The sequence below is a fragment of the Bos grunniens genome, chromosome 1 (assembly GCF_055505025.1).
Source record: "Bos grunniens cultivar Pamir isolate PY7600 chromosome 1, Bosgru_T2T1.0, whole genome shotgun sequence".
Taxonomy (NCBI): domain Eukaryota; kingdom Metazoa; phylum Chordata; class Mammalia; order Artiodactyla; family Bovidae; genus Bos; species Bos grunniens.
The window spans coordinates 2796270-2817175 of record NC_141165.1 but is presented as its reverse complement, the minus strand read 5'-3'; the positions used below and the strand labels follow the sequence as shown (position 1 = coordinate 2817175).

Genomic DNA, 20906 nt, shown 5'->3' with positions numbered 1-20906 from the left:
ATGTGCTGCTGCTGCTGCTAAATCGCTTCAGTCGTGTCCCTAGACGGCAGCCCAGGAGGCTGCCCCGCCCCTGGGATTCTCCAGGCAAGAACACTGGAGTGGGTTGCCATTTCCTTCTCTAATGCATGAAAGTGAAAAGTGAAAGTGAAGTTGCTCAGTCGTGTCCGACTCTTAGCAACCGCATGGACTGCAGCCCACCAGGCTCCTCCATCCATGGGATTTTCCAGGCAAGAGTGCTGGAGTGGGGTGCCATTGCCTTCTCCGTCATGTGCTGCTAAAGCCTAGATTTTAGGATTTTGAACATAACCTTGCTAGCATGTGAAATGAGTGCAATTGTACAGTAGTTTGAACATTCTTTGGAAATACTTTTCTTTGAGATTGAAATGAAAACTGCCCTTTTCCAGTCCTGTGGCCACTGTTGAGTTTTCCAAATTTGCTGGCATATCGAGTATAGTACTTCAACAGCATCATCTTTTAGGATTTTAAATAGCTCAGCTGGAATTCTAACACATCCACTAGCTTTGTTAGTAGTAATTCTTCCTAAAGCCCATTTGATTTAATTTATCCATAGATACATGTCTATCCATTCTTTTTGAGTCTTTTCTCATATAGGTTATTGCAGAATATTGAGTGTTTATACCTTTCAGCTTTTTAAGTAATTTATTTTTTGGCTTCTAGTTTGAGTGTCATGCTTGAAAGCTCTTACCCATCCTAGCATTGAAAAACGCTTCCCTTTGAAAACATTGAACACTTCCCATTGAAAAACATTTAATGGTTTTAAGTTCTATATTTAACCTTTAAATTCTTATGACATATTTCACATAGACACTGACATGAAAAATAATATGAGAGGCTATATGTGTGGTCAATCAGCTTCTGAGCCTGATTTCATGGATGTTTAGAATAAGTCTACAAATTCTTTGACATTCTTCCTTTCTAAAGGTGTGGGTCTAATTTCATTCCCCTGGAGTACAGGATGAACTTGAGGACCATTTCTAATGGGTCGATGTTGTATAAATGATGGAATGTGTCTTCTGACATTAGGTTGTAAAACGACATTGAGGCTTCGCTCTCTCTCTCTCTCTCTTCCTTTCTCATTTATTTTGCTTGGAGGAAAGTGAGCTGTCTTGCCATGGATTTACTCCGTCAACTCCATGAAGATGTCCACATGATGGGGAGCTTAAGCCCTCGACCAGCAACCAGTGGGGAAAGCAATGAAGGCCTTAAGTCAGCAGGTACAAGGGTAGAAACGGAAGTGACCCTCCAGCCCCATGGAGCCTTCAGATGACCCCAGCCCCAGGGACCCGTTGGTACAACATCATGAGAGTCCCCGAGGAGGACTGAGCTAGACTGCTCCTGGATTTCTGGCTCCCAGAATCTGTATGAGATAAGAGATGTTAGTTGTTGAAGACTGCTAAGTTTGGGAGTAATTTGTTATGTAGCAACAGAATTTTCTTTGTAAGATAAATCTGAGGTTTACATTAGTACTTGTAACAGTGTAGTACCTATAACAGTGCCTGCTGTGTAATAAGCTAAAGGCTTTGCTATTATATAGTAAATACCCATATATGCCACCCAGCTTAAGAAAAAAGTGTAACTGATAGAACTGAGCATCCATTTTTGTTCCTCCTCAAAAGAATATATGTAGCTATTCAAATACCTGGAACTACTCCAGTATAATTTTTTTTTCCCAATGGATAACCAGCTTTCTCAGCACAATTTGATTAAATCATACTTCCTTTTCCCATTGATTTCAAGATGAGTATTTTCTTTAAACTGACGTATAATTGCTTTACAATGTTGTGTTGGTCTCTGCTGTATAACAGCTTTAGTCAGCTGTACCCGCTCCCTCTCCTCCCCATCTCACCCCTGCGTCATCAGAGAGCAGTGAGCTGGGCTCCTGTGTTGTACAGCAAGTCCTCACGAGCCGTCTATTGTACACACTGTCAGCGTCGCTCTCCTAGCTTGTCCACCCGCCCGTCTTCCCCCATGTTCAACACGTCCATTCTATCTGTGTAAAGATCACTATTTTAATGTACTAAATGCTGACAAATATTTCCGTTTGTTTGGAGGATTCTCTTTTGCACCATTGAATCATCTACTCTGCCATCAGTAACGTGCTGTTTCAGTTCTTACAGTTTCATGGCATGTTCTCACGCTGATAGTACAGGTTCCCCTAGACTCCTGGGCAGGCAGTCTCCAAGATGGATTGCTGTGATCTTGCTTCCTAGTATTCATGCCCTTGGTTATGCTCCTTCCCTTGAGTGTGGAATTTATTGGCTCCCCAGTGAATAAAATGTGATAGAGGCAATGGCACTTCACTTCTGCTTACACGAAGACTGTGCCTTCCATCTTGGGTATTTTCTTGTTTACTCACTTGCTCTGAGAGAAGCCACCTGCCTCATTATGAGCTGCCCTATGGAAATGGCCACATGGCAAGAACCTGAGTGAGGTCTCCTGACAACGACAAGTGAGGAACCGAGGTGTTCAGTCCACTACAGCATCACTTTAGTTAAGTCCCTCACTCGTGTCTGACTCTTTGCGACCCCATGGACTGCAGCAAGCCAGGCCTCCCTGTCCATCACCAACTCCTGGAGCTTGCTCAGACTCATGTCCATTGAGTGGATGATGCCATCCAACCATCTCATCCTCTGTCATCCCCTTCTCCTCCTGCCCTCAATCTTTCCCAGCACCAGGGTCTTTTCAAATGAGTTAGTTCTTTGCATCAGGTGGCCAAAGTATTGGAGTTTCAGCTTCAGCATCAGTCCTTCCAATGAACACTCAGGACTGATCTCCTTTAGGATGGACTGGTTGGATCTCCTTGCAGTCCAAGGGACTCTCAAGAGTCTTCTCCAACACCACAGTTCAAAAGCATCAATTTTTTGGCACTCAGCTTTCTTTATAGTCCAACTCTCACATCCGTATATGACCACTGGAAAAACCATAGCCTTGACTAGACGGACCTTTGTCAGCAAAGTAATGTCTCTGCTTTTTAATATGCTGTCTAGGTTGGTCGTAGCTTAGGAGAACCAAATCCTACCAACAACCACATACGTAAGCGGGAGGAGGATCCTAGCTGAGTGGAGCCATTGGAGGAAATGACAGTCCCGGCTGAGACCTTGACTGCAACTTTGGGAGAGAACTTGAACCAGAGGCATCCAGCTAGACTACTTTGGATTGCTGATTCACAGGAGCTAAAATAGTAAAGAGTTTGTTGTTTTAAGCTGCTAAACTTTGGGCTAATTTTTTTACACAGCAATAGACAGCTAACACAATTATTCTTTTCATTTTTTTCCCTTCTTTCTCATTTATCCTTTCACAAGAACATCACTATGCTTATTCCAAAAATTTTAGAGGAGTTTGATTGGAACTGTAATATTTCTAAATCATTTGGGGAATCAAGTGATACCTCATGTAATGAGTTTCTTGATAGAAACATATTCCATTAAAATTACATAAGACTTCCTTTACATTACTCAAAAATTTAGAGTTTCCTTGACACACATTTCTTTTCTAAATTTTAAAAATTTATTTATATGTTTATTTGGCTGTGCCAGGTCTTAGTTTCGGCATGCGGAATCTAGTTCCCCAACCAGGGACTGAACACAGGCCCTCTGCAGTGGGAGTGCCGAGTCTCAGCCACTCGACCACCAGGGAAGTCCCCACATACATTACTTATTAACTTCATTATTGTTGTTGTTGTTCAGTTGCCAAGTCATGTCCCACTCTTTGTGGCCACATAGACCACAGCAGGCCAAGCTCCCCTGTCTTTCACTGTCTCCTGGAATCTGCTCAAACTCATGTCCATTAAGTTGGTGATGCCATCCAGCCATCTCATCCTCTGTCAGCCCCTTCTCCTACTGACCTAAATCTTTCCCAGCATCAGAGTCTTTTCCAATGAGTCAGTTCTTCGCATCAGGTGGCCAGTATTAGAGCTTCAGCTTCAGCATCAGTCCTTCCAATGAATATTCAGGGTTGATTTCATTTAGGATGGAATGACTTGATATGCTTGCTGTCCAGGGACTCTCAAGAGTCTTCTCCAATACCACAGTTCAAAAGCATCGATTCTTTTGCACTCAGCCTTCTTTATGGTCCAACTCTCACATCTGTACATGACTGGAAAAACCGTAGCTTTGACTAGACGGATCTTTGTCGACAAAGTGATATCTCTACTTTTTATTATGCTGTCTAGGTTGGTCATAGCTTTTCTTCCAAGGATCAAGCATCTTTTAATTCACTATGCATAGTGAATTTGGAGCCCAAGAAAATAAAATCCACCACTGTTTCCATTGTTTCCCTATCTATTTGCCATGAAGAGATGCATCCCATGATCTTAGTTTTTTTGAATGTTCAGTTTTAAGCCAGCTTTTTCACTCTCCTCTTTCATCCTCACAGGAGGCTCTTTAGTTCTTCTTCACTTTCTGCTATTAGAATAGCATCATATACATATCTGAGACTGTTGATATTTCTCCCAGCAGGCTTGATTCCAGCTTATGAGTCATCCAGCCCAGCATTTTGCATGATGTACTCTGCATGTAAGTTAAATAAATGGGGAACAGTATACAGCCTTGATGTACCCCTTTCCCAATTTTGAACCAGCCCGTTGTTCCATGTCTTGTTGTAACTGTCGCTTCTGGACTTACATGTGGATTTCTCAGGAGACAGGTAAGGTGGTCTGCTGTCCCGTCTCTTGAAGAATTTTCCACGGTGTGTTGCAGTCCACACAGTCAAAGGCTTTAGCATAAAAAGTGAAGCGGAAGTAGATGTTTTTCTGGAATTTTCTTGATTTTTCTATGATCCAGTGGAAGCTGGCAATTTGATCTCTGGTTCCTCTGCCTTTTCTAAATCCAGCTTGAATATCTGGAAGTTCTTGGTTCATGTACTGTTAAAGCCTACCTTGAAGGATTTTGAGCATTACCTAACTAGCATGTGAAAAGAACACAGTTGTATGGTAGTGTGAACATTCTTTGGTATTGCCTTTCTTTGGGATTGGAATGAATACTGACCTTTTCCAGTCCTGTGGCCACTACTAAGTTTTCTAAATTTGCTGACATATTGAGTGCAGCACTTTAACAGCATCATCTTTTAGGATTTGAAATAGATCAGGTGGAATTCCATCACCTCCACTAGCTTTGTCAGTAGTGATGCTTCCTAAGGCCGGCTTGACTTCACACTCCAGGATGCCTGGCTCTAGATGAGTGATCACACCATCATGGTTATCCCGATCATTAACATCTTTTTTTGTACAGTTCTTCTGTGTTTTCTCACCATCTCTTCTTAATCTCTTCTACTGTTGTTAGATCCTTGGTGTTTATGTCCTTTATTGTGCCCATCTTTTCAATGAAATGTTCTCTTGGTGTCTTCAATTTTGTTGAAGAGATCTCTGGTCTTTCCTATTCTGTTGTTTTCCTCTATTTCTTTGCACTGATCACTGAGGAAGGCTTTCTTATCTCTCCTTCGTATTCTCTGGGGCCTTCCCTGGTGGCTCAACAGTAAAGAATCAGCCTGTAATACAGGAGACATAAAAGACATGGGTTGGATCCCTGAGTTGGGAAGATCCCTTGGAGGACGCCATGGCAACCACTCCAGTATTCTTGCCTGGAAAATCCCATGGGCAGAGGAGCCTGGCAGGCTACAGTACATGGGGTCACCGAGAGTCGGACACGACTAAAGCGATAGAGCATGCACGCACACACTTGCTATTCTCTGGCGCTCTGCATTCAGTTCAGTCAGGTCACTTGCTTTGTCACGTCAGACTCTTTGTGACCCCATGGACTGCAGCACACCAGGCTATCCTGCCCATCACCAACTCCTGGAGTTGACTCAAACTCATGTCTATTGAGTCAGTGATACCATCCAACCATCTCATCTTCTGTCGTCCCCTTCTCCTACCGCCTTCAACCTTTCCCAACATCAGGGTCTTTTCCAATGAGTCAGTTCTTCATATCAGGTGGCCAAACTGTTAGAGTTTCAGCTTCATCAGTCCTTCCAATGAATATTCAGGACTGATTTCCTTTAGGATTGACTGGTTGGATCTCCTTAGAGTCCAAGGGACTCTTAAGAGTTTTCTCCAATGCCACAGTTCAAAAGTATCAATTCTTCAGTGCTCAGCTTTTGTTATAGTCTAACTCTCACATCCATATGTGACTACTGGAAAAACCATAGCCTTGACTAGACAGACCTTTGTTGGCAAAGTAATATCTCTGCTTTTCAATATGCTATCTAGGTTGGTCACAACTTTTCTTCTAAGGAGTAAGCAACTTTTAATTTCATGGCTGCAGTCATCATCTGCAGTGATTTTGGAGCCCCCCAAAATAAAGTCTGACATTGTTTCCACCGTTTTCCCATCTATTTGCCAAAAAGTGATGGGACCAGATGCCATGATTTTAGTTTTTTCAATGTTGATTTTTAAGCCAGCTTTTTCATTCTTCTTTTTAACTTTCATCAAGAGGCTCTTTAGTTCCTCTTCACTTTCTGCCATAGGGTGGTGTCATCTGCATATCTGAGGTTATTGATATTTCTCCCAGCACCTTTATTCCAGCTTGTGCTTCTTCCAGCCCAGCGTTTCTCATGATGTACTCTGCATATAAGCTAAATAAGCACGGTGACAATATACCACCTCGACATACTTCTTTTCCTATTTGGAACCAGTCTGTTGTTCCATGTCCAGTTCTAGCTGTTGCTTCCTGACCTGCATACAGATTTCTCAAGAAGCAGATCAGGCGGTCTGGTATTTCTATCTCTTGAAGAATTTTCTGGAGTTTGTGGTAATCCAAACAGTCAAAAGCTTTGGCATAATCAATAAAGCAGAAATAGATGTGTTTTCTGGAACTCTCTTGCTTTTTCAATAATTCAACAGATGTTGGCAATTTGATCTCTGGTTCCTCTGCCTTTTCTAAAACCAGCTTGAACATCTGGAAGTTCACGGTTCACGTATTGCTGAAGCCTGGCTTGGAGAATTTTGAGCATTACTTGAGTGTGAGATGAATGCAGCTGTGCGGTAGTTTGAGCATTCTCTGGCATTGCCTCAGCTGCACATAGCTTTCCCTTTCTCCTTTGCCCTTTCACTTCTCTTCTTTTCTCAACTACTTGTAAGGCCTCCTCAGACAACCATTTTGTCTTGTTGCATTTCTGTTTCTTGGGGATTGTTTTGGTCATTGCCTCCTGTACAATGTTACGAAACCTCCATCCATAGTTGTTCAGGTACTCTGTCTCCCAGATCTAATCCCTTGAATATATTTGTCACCTCCGTTGTGTAATCATAAAAGATTTGATTTTCATACTTGAATGGTTTTGAAAATGAGTTGCTCATGATCCGAGCCACAGTCCGCTCCCAGCCTTGTTTGTGCTGACTGTACAGAGCCATCTTTCGGTGCAAAAAACATAATCGATCTGATTTCGATGTTGACCAGCTGGTGACGTCCATGTGTAGAATCACCTCTTGTGTTGTTGGAAGACAGTGCTTCCTATGACCAGCATGTTCTTGGCAAAACTCTGTTAGCCTTTGCCCTGCTTTGTTTTGTACTCCAAGGCCAAGCTTGCCCATTACTCCAGGTATCTCTCGACTTCCTACTTTTGCATTCCAGTCCCTATGATGAAAAGGACATCTTTTTTGATGTTAGTTCTAGAAGGTCTTGTAGGTCTTTATAGAACTGTTGGACTTCAGTTTCTGTGACATTTGTATTTGGGGCATAGACTTGGATTGCCATGATGTTGAATGGTTTGCCTTGGAAACGAACTGAGATTATTCCTTCATTTTTGAGACTGCATAAAAATACTTCATTTCAGACTCTTGTTGACTATGACAGCTACCCTATTTCTTCCAAGGGATTCTTGCCCACGATAGCAGGTATAATGATTATCTGAATTAAATTCACCCATTCTGGCCCATTTTAGGTCACTGATTCCTAAAATTTCAACGTTCACTCTTGCCTTCTCCTGCTTAACGATGTTCAGTTGACCTCGATTCATGGATCTAACATTTCAGGTTCCCATGGAATGTTGTTTTCTACAACATGGGACGTTACTTTCACCACCAGATGCATTGGATTAAATGTTCATTGCTAGCTATTCTATACTTTTCATTGGTGTTACAAAAGAGAATAGTTTATACCTGATTATTATTTTATATAGGAAATGAATATTTTTGTACCTTTATCCAGAAATCTACCCCTTAATTGAATTATATTACTAGTTTTCATTTTGCCTCTTGTATTTTTTATGTATATGGTCATCCACAAGTATTATTAAAATAATCTTAAAGATATGGAGAAGCCAAAATAATTGTGTGTGTGTCTGTATGTGCGTGTGTCTGTGTGTGTCTCTGTCTGTGTGCGTGTGTCTGTGTGTGTGTCTGTGTGTGTGTTTGTGTGTGTCTGTGTGAGTGTGTGTCTGTGTGTGTCTGTGTGCGTGTGTGTGTATGTGTGTGTCTGTGTGTGTCTCTGTCTATGTGCATGTGTGTGTGTCTGTGTGTGTGTGTCTGTGTGTGTCTGTGTGTGTGTGTCTGTGTGTATTTCTGTTTGTGTGTGTGTGTGTCTCTGTGTCTGTGTGTGTCTGTGTGTGTGTGTCTGTGTGTATTTCTGTTTGTGTGTGTGTGTGTGTCTGTATGTGTTTGTGTGTGTCTGTGTGTGTCTTTGTGTGTGTTTGTGTGTGTCTGTGTGTGTGTCTTTGTGTGTGTCTGTGTGTGTCTGTGTGTGTGTGTGTGTCTGTATGTGTTTGTGTGTGTCTGTGTGTGTGTCTTTGTGTGTGTCTGTGTGTGTCTGTGTGTGTGTGTATGTGTGTCTGTGTGTGTGTGTCTGTGTGTATTTCTGTTTGTGTGTGTGTGTGTGTCTGTATGTATTTGTGTGTGTCTGTGTGTGTGTATGTGTGTCTGTGTGTGTCTTTGTGTGTGTTTGTGTGTGTCTGTGTGTGTGTCTGTGTGTGTCTGTGTGTGTGTGTCTGTGTGTTTGTGTGTGTGTACCATGTGCTGAGGGAGAGTCAAGCACTTGGAAAGAGATGAAAAGTAAGTAGCTGTGTTTTGTTCATTTCTTCTTCTGTGTCATCTAGTGTAGCTATCAGGATATAGAAACTGCTGTGTATATGGCAACTGAGTGAATGACGGAATGATCTGCACCCCTCCTCGCTTGTTTCGCTCAGTCCCACCTTCTTGTCTGCCTGGGAGCCAGTTCTCCGTGGAGCCCACTCGTGCCCTGACCTGAGCCCATGTGGGTATGATGTCTGCAATGTCCTCAGCTCTCCGCTAACGTGGTCTGAATGTAATCTTACTAAGTAAGTGTATCACTTACCTCAAAGACCTAATGGACTGCCTGGTTTGTGGGCCGACAATATAAGCACACAAGGAATCATTAGAGAATAGATCAGTGCCAGATCGTGAGGTTGTTCCCTGGACCCTCATGGTGCTGGTAAAACCTAGTCAGAGGTACCTCCCATTTGAGGAGCACTTTCAAAGAATTCTACCACCGAACGCAGGTGGCTCGGTGGTAAAAAATCCGCCTGTCAGTGCAGGAGATGTGGTTCAGTCCCTGGGCTGGGAAGACCCCCTGGAGGAGGAAATGGCAACCTACTCCAGTCTTCTTGCCTGGAGAATTCTACGGACAGGGGAGCCCGGTGGGCCACAGTCCATGGAGTTGCAGAGTCAGACGCAGCATGCATAGTTGCAAATACAGGAGATTCACAGGTACGTGAAGAAGATGCTGGGCCTACACTGAACTGGGCTGGGTGTGTAAAAAGGTGGTGTTTGAGAGGCTGTCAGGATCCTGTGTGAAGGAGTGTACTGGGTACCCAAGGCACCAAATCTGAAAACTGGATAGACAGAAAAACTCAAGAACGAGTGGAGATAGATGTCTTAGATGCAAACTGGTGGTAACATAGGAACCCAGCATTTATCTGGTGCTTGTGCATGCCCAGGGATGGACGTGGGGGCGGAGACTCTGAAGGAGGCTTGGAGGACGGGCCTGCACTGACCGGCAAGGAGAGTGGTACTCAGAGGAGAGAGGCGGAGTCATGGGCTCTGCAGGAGCGAGAGTGCTCACAGACGGGGCTTTCAGTTTAGGAGTGACGCGGTCTGCCTTACTTTGTTTTCAATTCTTATTTTTAATTTTTATTGAAGTATAGTTTGTTTGCAGTATTTCAGGTGTCCAGCAAAGTGATTCAGTTATACATGTGTGTGTCTGCATGTGTACATATTCTTTTTCATATTCTTTTCCATTATAGGTTATTATAAGGTACTGAGTATAGTTCCCTGTCAGATCTCTCCACCATGACCCGCCCGTCTTGGGTTGCCCCACGGGCATGGCGTAGTTTCATTGAGTTAGACAAGGCTATGGTCCTAGTGTGATTAGATTGACTAGTTTCCTGTGAGTATGGTTTCAGTGTGTCTGCCTTCTGATTCCCTCTTGCAACACTTACCGTCTTACTTGGGCGTGGGGTATCTCTTCATGGCTGCTTCAGCAAAGTGCAGCTGCTGCTCCTTACCTTGGACCAGGGGTATCTCCTTACTGCCGCCCTTCCTGACTTTCAACGTGGGATAGCTCCTCTAGGCCCTCCTGCACTCGCGCAGCCACAGGGAATGGCAAACCACTTCAGTATTCTTGCCTTGAGAACCCCATGAACAGGATGAAAAGGCAAAATGATAGGATACTGAAAGAGGAACTCCCCAGGTCAGTAGGTGCCCAATATGCTACCGGAGATCAGTGGAGAAATAACTCCAGAAAGAATGAAGGGATGGCGCCAAAGCAAAAACAATACCCAGCTGTGGATGCGACTGGTGATAGAAGCAAGGTCCAATGCTGTAAAGAGCAATATTGCATAGGAACCTGGAATGTCAGGTCCATGAATCAAGGCAAATTGGAAGTGGTCAAACAAGAGATGGCAAGAGTGAATGTCAATGTTCTAGGAATCAGCAAACTCAAATGGACTGGAATGGGTGAATTTAACTCAGATGACCATTAGATCTACTACTTCGGGCAGGAATCCCTCAGAAGAAATGGAGTAGCCATCATGGTCAACAAAAGAGTCCGAAATGCAATACTTGGATGCAATCTCAAAAACAACAGAATGATCTCTGTTCATTTCCAGGGCAAACCATTCAATATCACAGTAATCCAAGTCTATGCCCTGACCAATAACGCTGAATAAGCTGAAGTTGAATGGTTCTATGAGACCCACAAGACCTTTTAGAACTAACACCCAAAAAAGATGTCCTTTTCATTATAGGGAACTGGAATGCAAAAGTAGGAAGTCAAGAAACACCGGGAGTAACAGGCAAATTTGGCCTTGGAATACGGAATGAAGCAGGGCAAAGACTAATCGAGTTTGGCCAAGAAAACGCACTGGTCATAGCAGACACCCTCTTCCAACAACACAAGAGAAGATTCTACACATGGACATCACCAGATCGTCAACACCAAAATCAGATTGATTATATTCTTTGCAGCCAAAGATGAAGAAGCTCTATACAGTCAACAAAAACAAGACCAGGAGCTGACTGTGGCTCAAATCATGAACTCCTATTGCCAAATTCAGACTTAAATTGAAAAAAATGGGGAAACCACTAGACCATTCAGTTATGACCTAAATCAAATCCCTTATGATTATACAGTGGAAGTGAGAAGTAGATTTAAGGGCCTAGATCTGATAGATAGAGTGCCTGAGGAACTATGGACTGAGGTTCGTGACATTGTACAGGAGACAGGGATCAAGACCATCCCCATGGAAAAGAAATGCAAAAAAGCAAAATGGCTGTCTGGGGAGGTCTTACAAATAGCTGTGAAAAGAAGAGAAGCAAAAAGCAAAGGAGAAAAGGAAAGATATGAGCATCTGAATGCAGAGTTCCAAAGAATAGCAAGAAGAGATAAGAAAGCCTTCCTCAGCGATCAATGCAAAGAAATAGAGGGAAACAACAGAATGGAAAAGACTAGGGATCTCTTCAAGAAAATTAGAGATACCAAGGGAACATTTCATGCAAAGATGGGCTTGATAAAGGACAGAAATGGTATGGACTTAACAGAAGCAGAAGATACTAAGAAAAGGTGGCAAGAATACACAGAAGAACTGTACAAAAACGATCTTCATGACCCAGATAATCACGATGATGTGATCACTGACCTAGAGCCAGACGTCCTGGAATGTGAAGTCACGTGGGCCTTAGAAAGCATCACTACAAACAAAGCTACTGGAGGTGATGGAATTCCAGTGGAGCTATTTCAAATCCTGAAAGATGATGCTGTGAAAGTGCTGCACTCAATATGCCAGCAAATTTGGAAAACTCAGCAGTGGCCACAGGACTGGAAAAGGTTAGTTTTCATTCCAATCCCAAAGAAAGACAATGCCAAAGAATGCTCAAACTACCGCACAATTGCACTCATCTCACATGCTAGTAAAGTAATGCTCAAAATTCTCCAAGCCAGGCTTCAGCAATACGTGAACTGTGAACTTCCAGATGTTCAAGCTGGTTTTCGAAAAGGCAGAGGAAACAGAGATCAAATTGCCAACATCCGCTGGATCATGGAAAAAGCAAGAGAGTTCCAGAAAAATATCTATTTCTACTTTATTGACTATGGCAAAGCCTTTGACTGTGTGGATCACAATAAACTGTGGAAAATTCTGAAAGAGATGGGAATACCAGTCCTTTAGAGAAATCTGTATGCAGGTCAGGAAGCAACATTTAGAACTGGACATGGAACAACAGACTGGTTCCAAATAGTAAAAGGAGTTCGTCAAGGCTGTATATTGTCACCCTGCTTATTTAGCTTATATGAAGAGTACATCATGCGAAATGCTGGGCTGGAAGAAGCAGAAGCTGTAATCAAGATTGCCGGGAGAAATATCAATAACCTCAGATATGCAGATGACACCACCCTTATGGCAGAAAGTGAAGAGGAACTAAAAAGCCTCTTGATGAAAGTGAAAGATGAGAGTGAAAATGTTGGCTTAAAGCTCGACATTCAGAAAATGAAGATCATGGCATCTGGTCCTGTCACTTCATGGGAAATAGATGGAGAAACAGTGGAAATCGTGTCAGACTTTATTTTTATTTTTTTTGGGCCCCCAAATCACTGCAGATGGTGACTGCAGCCATGAAATTAAAAGACACTTACTCCTTGGAAGGAAAGTTATGACCAACCTAGATAGCATATTCAAAAGCAGAGACATTACTTTGCCAACAAAGGCCAGTCTAGTCAAGGCTATGGTTTTTCCAGTGGTCATGTATGGATGTGAGAGTTGCATTGTGAAGAAGGCTGAGCACTGAAGAATTGATGCTTTTGAACTGTAATGTTGGAGAAGACTCTTGAGAGTCCCTTGGATTGCAAGGAGATCCAACCAGTCCATTATGAAGATCAGCCCTGGGATTTCTTTGGAAGGACTGATGCTAAAGCTGAAACTCCAGTACTTTGGCCACCTCATGTGAAGAGTTGACTCACTGGAAAAGACTCTGATGCTGGGAGGGATTGGGGGCAGGAGGAGAAGGGGACGACAGAGGATAAGATTGTGGATGCCATCACTGACTTGATGGACGTGAGTCTGAGTGAACTCCAGGAGTTGGTGATGGACAGGGAGGCCTGGCGTGCTGTGATTCATGGGGTCGCAAAGAGTTGGACAGGAGTCAAAGACTGAACTGAACTGAACTGATAGTTCCTTGTGCTATATAGTATGTCCTTCTTATTTATCTGTTTTATATATAGTTGTGTGTATATGTTTATCCCAAACTTCTAATTTATCCATTCCCACCTTTCCCCTTTGGTAGCCATAAGTCTGTTTTCTGTCTGTGAGTCTGTTTCTGCTTGGAAAAGAAGTTCATTTGTATCAGTTTTTTTAGACTCCACATATAAGCAACATCATGTACTATTTGTCTTTCTCTTTCTGGTTTATTTCACTTAACATGACAAACTCTAGGTTCATCCATGTTGCTATCAATGGCATGATTTCATTCTTATTTATGGCTGAGTAATATTCCATTGGAAGAAGGCAATGGCAACCCACTGCAGTACTCTTGCCTGGAAAATCCCATGGACGGAGGAGCCTGGTGGGCTGCAGTCCATGGGGTCACTAAGAGTTGGACACGACTGAGCAACTTCAGTTTACTTTTCACTTTCATGCACTGGAGAAGGAAATGGCAACCCACTCCAGTGTTCTTGCCTGGAGAATCCCAGGGATGGGGGAGCCTGGTGGGCTGCCGTCTACGGGGTCACACAGAGTCGGACACGACTGAAGCGACTTAGCAGCAGTAGCAATATTCCATTGTGTGTGTGTGTGTGTGTGTGTGGTGTGTGTGTGGTGTGTGTGTGTGTGTGGTGTGTGTGTGTGTACCACAGCTTCTTTATCCATTCATCTATTGATGGGCATTTTGGTTGCCTCCAGGACTTACATTTTTACAAGGTCTTTCTGTCCACAGTATAGAAACTGGGACTAGGGAAGAGGAATGGGACTGGAGAGTGGTGGTAGAATACTGCAGCGAGCTGGAGAGAGGGGCCCTGGTCTCGAGCAGGTTGTTGCTCAAGATGAGTGTGTTGTCCACTGGCCACTGAGTCCTAACTGGAGGTACACTGTTAAGAAACATCTTTCTATCAGAACTTTGAGGCCTCTTATCTTCACTCAGCTAGACTTCTTTGTCATTCTGGTGAGGTTTGAAGAATGCAGGCTGGAGGGGGAAACCCCTGTAATTTAATCTGGTTGAATGTGCCATTTGAGTGGAAGGTTTTGGGATGTATTAAAGGTAGTTCTAGTATTGGGAAGGGTAGTTTATGGCTCTGTGAATAGATTTATCAATGCTAACGAGTATTTTTCTTAACTCTTAAGGTATATTTTATCTATAGTATTATAACATACATTTATTGTAATAAAAATGACTATTTCTGATATTTCCAAGATAACCCCATGGAGAAACTTAAGGTGAACTTTATATAATTTCATTTTACATGTTTAAGCAACTGCTCAGCCGTGTCCAACTCTTTGGGATCCCTACCAGTCTCCTCTGTTCATGGGATTTTCCAGGCAAGGGTACGGGAGTGGTTGCCATTTCCTTCTCCAGGGGATCTTCCCAACCAAGCAACAGTATAAGAAAATGTCTTAAATAAATGCATAACCATGCTTAGAAATTTAGAAGTTTTATGACCTGTTTTTTTAATATTTTTCGTTTTAATTTTTTTCCTTTTAATTCTAATATATTCTGTAAAAAACTATTACTGCTTTCCTGCCTGTAGTTTAGCCTATTATAAATCTGGTGAAATTAATGCAAAGTTAATGGCTATATTTTAGAGTAACCTCTTGAAATGTAATAGGTTTATTGGAACAAAACTATTTTTTGCCAAAATTATGTGAAACTAATGAAAAATTAATTGCTTTATAAAATGCTGGCTTTTATCTAAAACTAATAATTCCTGTACATATCTTAATCCTCCTGCAAACAGCTGGCAGGAAATAAAATCTAAGTTTACCGGTTCAAATTCCCTAAGATCCTCAGAGTCATTTTTATTTTTGCATGATCCAACCTTTAACTTTTGCACAACTTTAAGCTTACAAAAACAGATTTCTAATTAAATTCAGCCATATCATTGCCCTAAAGGGGATTTAGGAACATCAAGTCTAACTTAGACTCGGGACCTATGAGTGAACATTTTCCCTTTCTTTACAGTTCACACTGGCATTTTCTATATGCCTCCCTCTAATACAATATGATGATTTTTGTACTTAAAATTGATGCCTGGGACTATGCCTTTTTTCTATTGTTTATCGTGTTTCAATGAATAAATAAATCATGCAACAGAATAAATTACTTAATCCTGTGTTTTATTTAGAAACATATTAAGGGATAGATATATGAGGAAAATCACGGTATTGCCTCTGAATTGCTCACACTTTTATAACTTTTGCGTTGTATTTGAACACCATCAAGGTGTCCTACGTATAACAATTGTACGCAAGAGCCGCATTTAAAGATTTTTTAACTTTTTGCTAATTTTTGATTATGGTATGTTCAAATATAACCCCCCAAACTATCGGTTGTCATCAGCATTTGCCATGATTCTACTGTTTAAATAATAATTCATTCTAGTTATAACTATTTAGCAATTAAATTATTAATCCTCAGCTACTTTTAAAAATGAGACCACATGTGATTATTTTATCCCCTGCTTTATGCTTAGCAGTCCTTCCTGTCTTCGTTTAGCAGAAGCAGCTTTCTTAACACTCTGAAAGAGAAAAACAAAACATTACTCAACTTAATTTGTTTATTAAGCTCTTTTAGCACGAAAGGGAAATAGTCCAAATTTCAAAACCGGTTTGGAGAATGTGATACGTGTGTTATCGAGAAGGCTTCTCTTCAACAGACTTCTCCCCTCAAAAATGCTTTTTTCACACAGAGAATGGACCCTTGTTTCTTAGGTTAATTGCTGGAATATGATGAGGTTTGGTTGCATTTTTAGTAATTTCCAGATTCTATTCCAGGACATTTGGGATAGAGCCCAAGAGCTTAGCATGTTTTCCTTTTTTCATGGTAAAATTGTGCAAATATGCATTAGAGTGTGAAAACAAACAGTCTAATACGTTTTTGCAAAGCTCTTTATGTTTACTGTTTATTGCAGATACCAGATCCTAATTAAAATGCACCAACAAAAGCCAAGACACAAAGAACAGAGATATAACGAAACTTCATCTTTACAAAATATTTGTGATTAGTCCTGGGGGATGGATGTCCTCACAGTCCTGCAGTGGAATTCTAAAAGGTTTCCCCAACAAACCTGGAGGGCAAGAAGATCCAGTATGTCTGCTGATTCAAGAAATACAAACTATTCTTTGGTTATTCAGGGGTGCTACATACTTCTTAGAGAGGTTCTATTCATTCTTTGATTCAAGATCTTGAGTTTTTTTCCAATTATATATTTGAAATGAATAGCAACTAACTTTAAAGAAGTAACCAGAAGAAGAGACATTAAAAGCATATTTTGGGGGGAAAGATGGATCAAATCTGTGTTTTTCAGTTGGAAGTTTCTGCATGAATGTGGGAGAAATCATTTTTTGTTATTTGTGTATTTAGGAGAATTAAAAGGGTGAATGGAAATATGAAGGCCAGTATCAACTAAGGGCAAGGCTAGGGATTTGGGGCCCAACCACCCAAATTTGAGCGGGATTCCACTTTCTCACTTTGTGCTCTTAGGTCAAAGGTTTAATTTCTTGGAGTCTCAGTTTCTTTAGCATGGGGATAATAATAGTGATTATGTAGAGCTGTGAGAATCAAAGAGACAAGCTAGCAAACACACCCATCTTGTTAGAGGCAAATACTTTCATTTCTGCAAAAGGAGGTGCATACCACAACCCATGCCTCAAGGTTGGAGAAAAGAGGTGAGGAGAATGCAGTGGATAAGAAATTTGAAAAACCACTTACCCTGATCTGTTTTGTTTGCATTCAAAATTTTCTCTTGAACAGCTTCCTTCCCTGTCTTTCCTTCCTTCCTCCCTCTGTCCCTCCTTTGTAGATTGCAAAGTGTACGAAGCATTTTCACAGATTGAGAAATCTTGTGAAAATCTTTAATGTCCTACTGCTGGTGCTGCTAAGTCGCTTCAGTCGTGTTTGACTCTGTGCGACCCCATAGAAGGCAGCCTACCAGGCTCCCCTGTCCCTGGGATTCTCCAAGCAAGAACACTGGAGTGAGTTGCCATTTCCTTCTCCAATGCATGAAAGTGAAGGGTGAAAGTGAAGTCGCTCAGTCATGTCCGACTCTTAGCGACCCCATGGACTGCAGCCTACCAGGCTCCTCCGTCCATGGGATTTTCTAGGCAAGAGTACTGGAGTGGGGTGCCATTGCCTTCTATGTGGGTTCAGCTAAAGAAAGGTCCCTGGTGCCCTTAGAACAATCGAAGGGAAAACAGCTTGTGGAGTGAATGGGGGATGAGGAAATCATGAAGTTGGACATATTAAGAAGTGCGGGAATAAATAGAAAGAAGATGATTTCAGAGTGAGGTGGAGGCTGGGCGGGGGGAGGGTTGTTTGTAGACGAGAGAGGTCAACAAGTTCTGAAAAATGACAGGAAGGAGGTCAGGGGAGGGGAGGAGGTTGAAGAACCTTGAGGTAGGTGTATTGGTAGTGGGGGTATCTGAGGAAGCAAGAGGGGGGAACCCCTGCATAGATGGAGGCTCTGGGGCAGACTTGGAAAATTCAGGCAACTCCCCTGTTGCAGCAGGAGGTCGAGGATGTGCCGGGTGCAGACGCCAGTGGGTTTGTCGGTTGGGCAGTGGGAAGTTGTGAGGTTCCTGTTTTCTGGCTTCTATTTTCTCTGTGAGGGAGTGGGCAAGGCCATCTGCCGGGTGTGATCAAGGAAATGTGGAGGTTAAGGATCTGAAGAAAGGGAAGACTGAAACGGTCATCGAGAACAGAAGAAAACAGAGAGTTACAGCCTGGTTACTGCTGGAGTCCAGAGGAGAGGGCTGATGGGGTCTTCCCCGTGCTGGGTGGGCGGAGGGGTGAGCCCGCTCTCACAAGGCTGCCCGGCAGACACGCATGGGTGTCTACGACACTGATGCAGGAGACGAAGCAGGGGGCGGTTGTCAGAAGCAGATGTCCACTAGGGATCTACAGACAAGCGAGCACAGCCAGGTGAAGAGATGCTGGGGGCGTGCATCAGCAGAGAGGCAGAGGTGAAAGCCAGAGGCTGGGCAAACCTGGCTCCCCTGGGGAGCTGAGGATGTTCATGGGTGGAGCAGTGTGTGAGAGTGTGGGGGATGCCGTACAAGTGAGCGGTTTGCAAGAGGCTTTGGATGAAGAGGGCTGATGGGGGTCCATCATCTTCTGAGGTGCTGGCTCACAGATGCGGTGCCTGGACCGGCCCAGACCAGCAGCACCAGCACCACCTGGGACCTTGTCAGAGATGCAAGTTCCTGGACTCCGCCCCAGACCTAACACGTCAGAGGTTCTGAGAGTAGGGCCCAGTGAGCTGCGCTTTACCGTGTCTGCCAAGTCATGTCACATGCATGCTAAACTTGGGAACTTGTTTTAAGTGATGAGGAGGTTGATTCAAGTGTCTTTTTAGCTGGAGAAGGACATGAGCAGAGGCAGGTTTGTGAAGATCTCTGGCCACAGTGTGGAAAATGTAGGGTCCTGTTTGTGAATCCCAGCCAGGGACCTCAAGGGGACCAGCTCTTCATCTGGGTTACTGACCCTGGGCAGGAGTTCCAGCCCAGGTCTCCGCGGTGACCAGGACCACCTGCCCCCTTGAAAGCTCCCCGGCGAGCTTACGGCTCCAGCGGCTCTCTGCTGCCCCCCTCTGGTCACAGGTCACATGCATGGTCCCCAGGCCTTAACCAACCCAGTTTGAGCATCTCCCTGTCTTCTGCACCCCCATCTTTGCCAGATGGATGGGCTTGGCTCGTGTCAACGCAGTGCATGAATTAGATGCTGTCAATTGAATGGATGGTTCTGGAGAGCCCAGGAAACAGTTACCTGAGATATCTCTGGGATAAAGTTTGCTGAATTTGAAATAAAGCTGTATTTCATATCCCCCTGTGTTTCTGGGAAACACATTTGTGTGTTTTCTTAATATATCATGCTGATATCTGTCCAGAAAAGCTCTTTCAGAAGGCAAGATCAGACTTATTTCTGGGGTAAAAAAAAATCTATTTGAAGGTATTTCCCCAAGACCAATGTGAGGACAAGAACATTAGAGGACTTGCTATGGGATAGGATGATTCCATCCAACTCCACCAGCCAAGCCTCCTTGTTTTTTTTTTTTTTAAAGCATATTTACTTATTGGCCAAGTGGCAGCTTATTTTCCTGGTCAGGGGTTGAATCTGCACCCCCTGCATTGGAAGCGTGGAGTCTTAAGCACCAGACCCCCAGGAAAGTCCTTCTACTTCTCCTTACAGTTAAATTTCCTTGGTGAGTTGGCCAGTCTGCACTTCGTTTCATTTGGAGCCATAGAGAAAGATGATTTTCCAATGGCACAGAGTGCACTGGCACAGCTGCTGAAAGATGATAAAATCATTTCAGAGGGAACGATGTAGGCTACCTCCCATCCAGTGATAACCACTCAAAACAAATACGCACGAGCGCGTGTGTGTGTTTGTGCTTAGTCAATCATTGTGTCTGACTCTTTTCAACCCCATGGACTGTAGCCCGCCAGGTTCCTCTCTCTATGGTATTTCCCCAGGCAAGAACACTGGAGTGGGCTGCCCGTTCCTCCTCCTGGGAATCTTCCTGACTTACGATATTTCCTAAACATGCATGAGGCCACCCTCCCAGTTGTGATGTCCACAAGATGAAGTTGCATGGCATTTGGACTCAGCCAGATGGATGTTGGAATCTTGGTCTCACCAGTCACCAAAAGTAATTTACCTTTGGCAAGTTACTTAACCATTCTGGGTCTCCATTTTCTCTATTGTAAAATGGGTTGTCATGAGGATTAGAAAGAACAACATAATCTAGGGTATTTAGTGAAAGTGAAGTCGATCAGTCGTGTCCGACCCTTTGTGACCCCGTGGACTGTAGCCTACAATGCTTCTCCATCCATGGGATTTTCCAGGCAAGAGTACTGGAGTCGGTTGCCATTTCCTTCTCCAGAGGATCTTCCCAAACCAGGGATCGAACCTGGGTCTCCTGCATTGCAGGCTGTGCTGTACCATCTGAGCCACCAGGGAAGTCAGGGTATTTAGTGGGTGACACTAATGATTAGTTTTTGTCATCTGTTTGTTTCACTGCAATATACATGAAGTTAAGAAACACTGCCTGACCAATGGATAAGGAAGCTGTGCTCCATATACACAATGGAATACTACTCAGCTATTAAAAGGAACGCATTTGAATCAGCTCTAATGAGGTGGATGAAACTGGAGCCCATTATACAGCGTGAAAGTGAAAGTGAAGTCACTCAGTCATGTCCAACTCTTTGCAACCCCGTGGACTGTAGCCCACCGGGCT

The 20906-nt window shown here is 43.2% G+C and overlaps 1 pseudogene; it reads right to left on the bottom strand.

Annotated features, from left to right (window-relative positions):
- The window catches only part of LOC147378849 (uncharacterized), a 60310-nt pseudogene extending 41033 nt beyond the window's left edge, over positions 1 to 19277 (bottom strand).
- Between the last annotated feature and the right edge of the window lie 1629 nt (positions 19278 to 20906).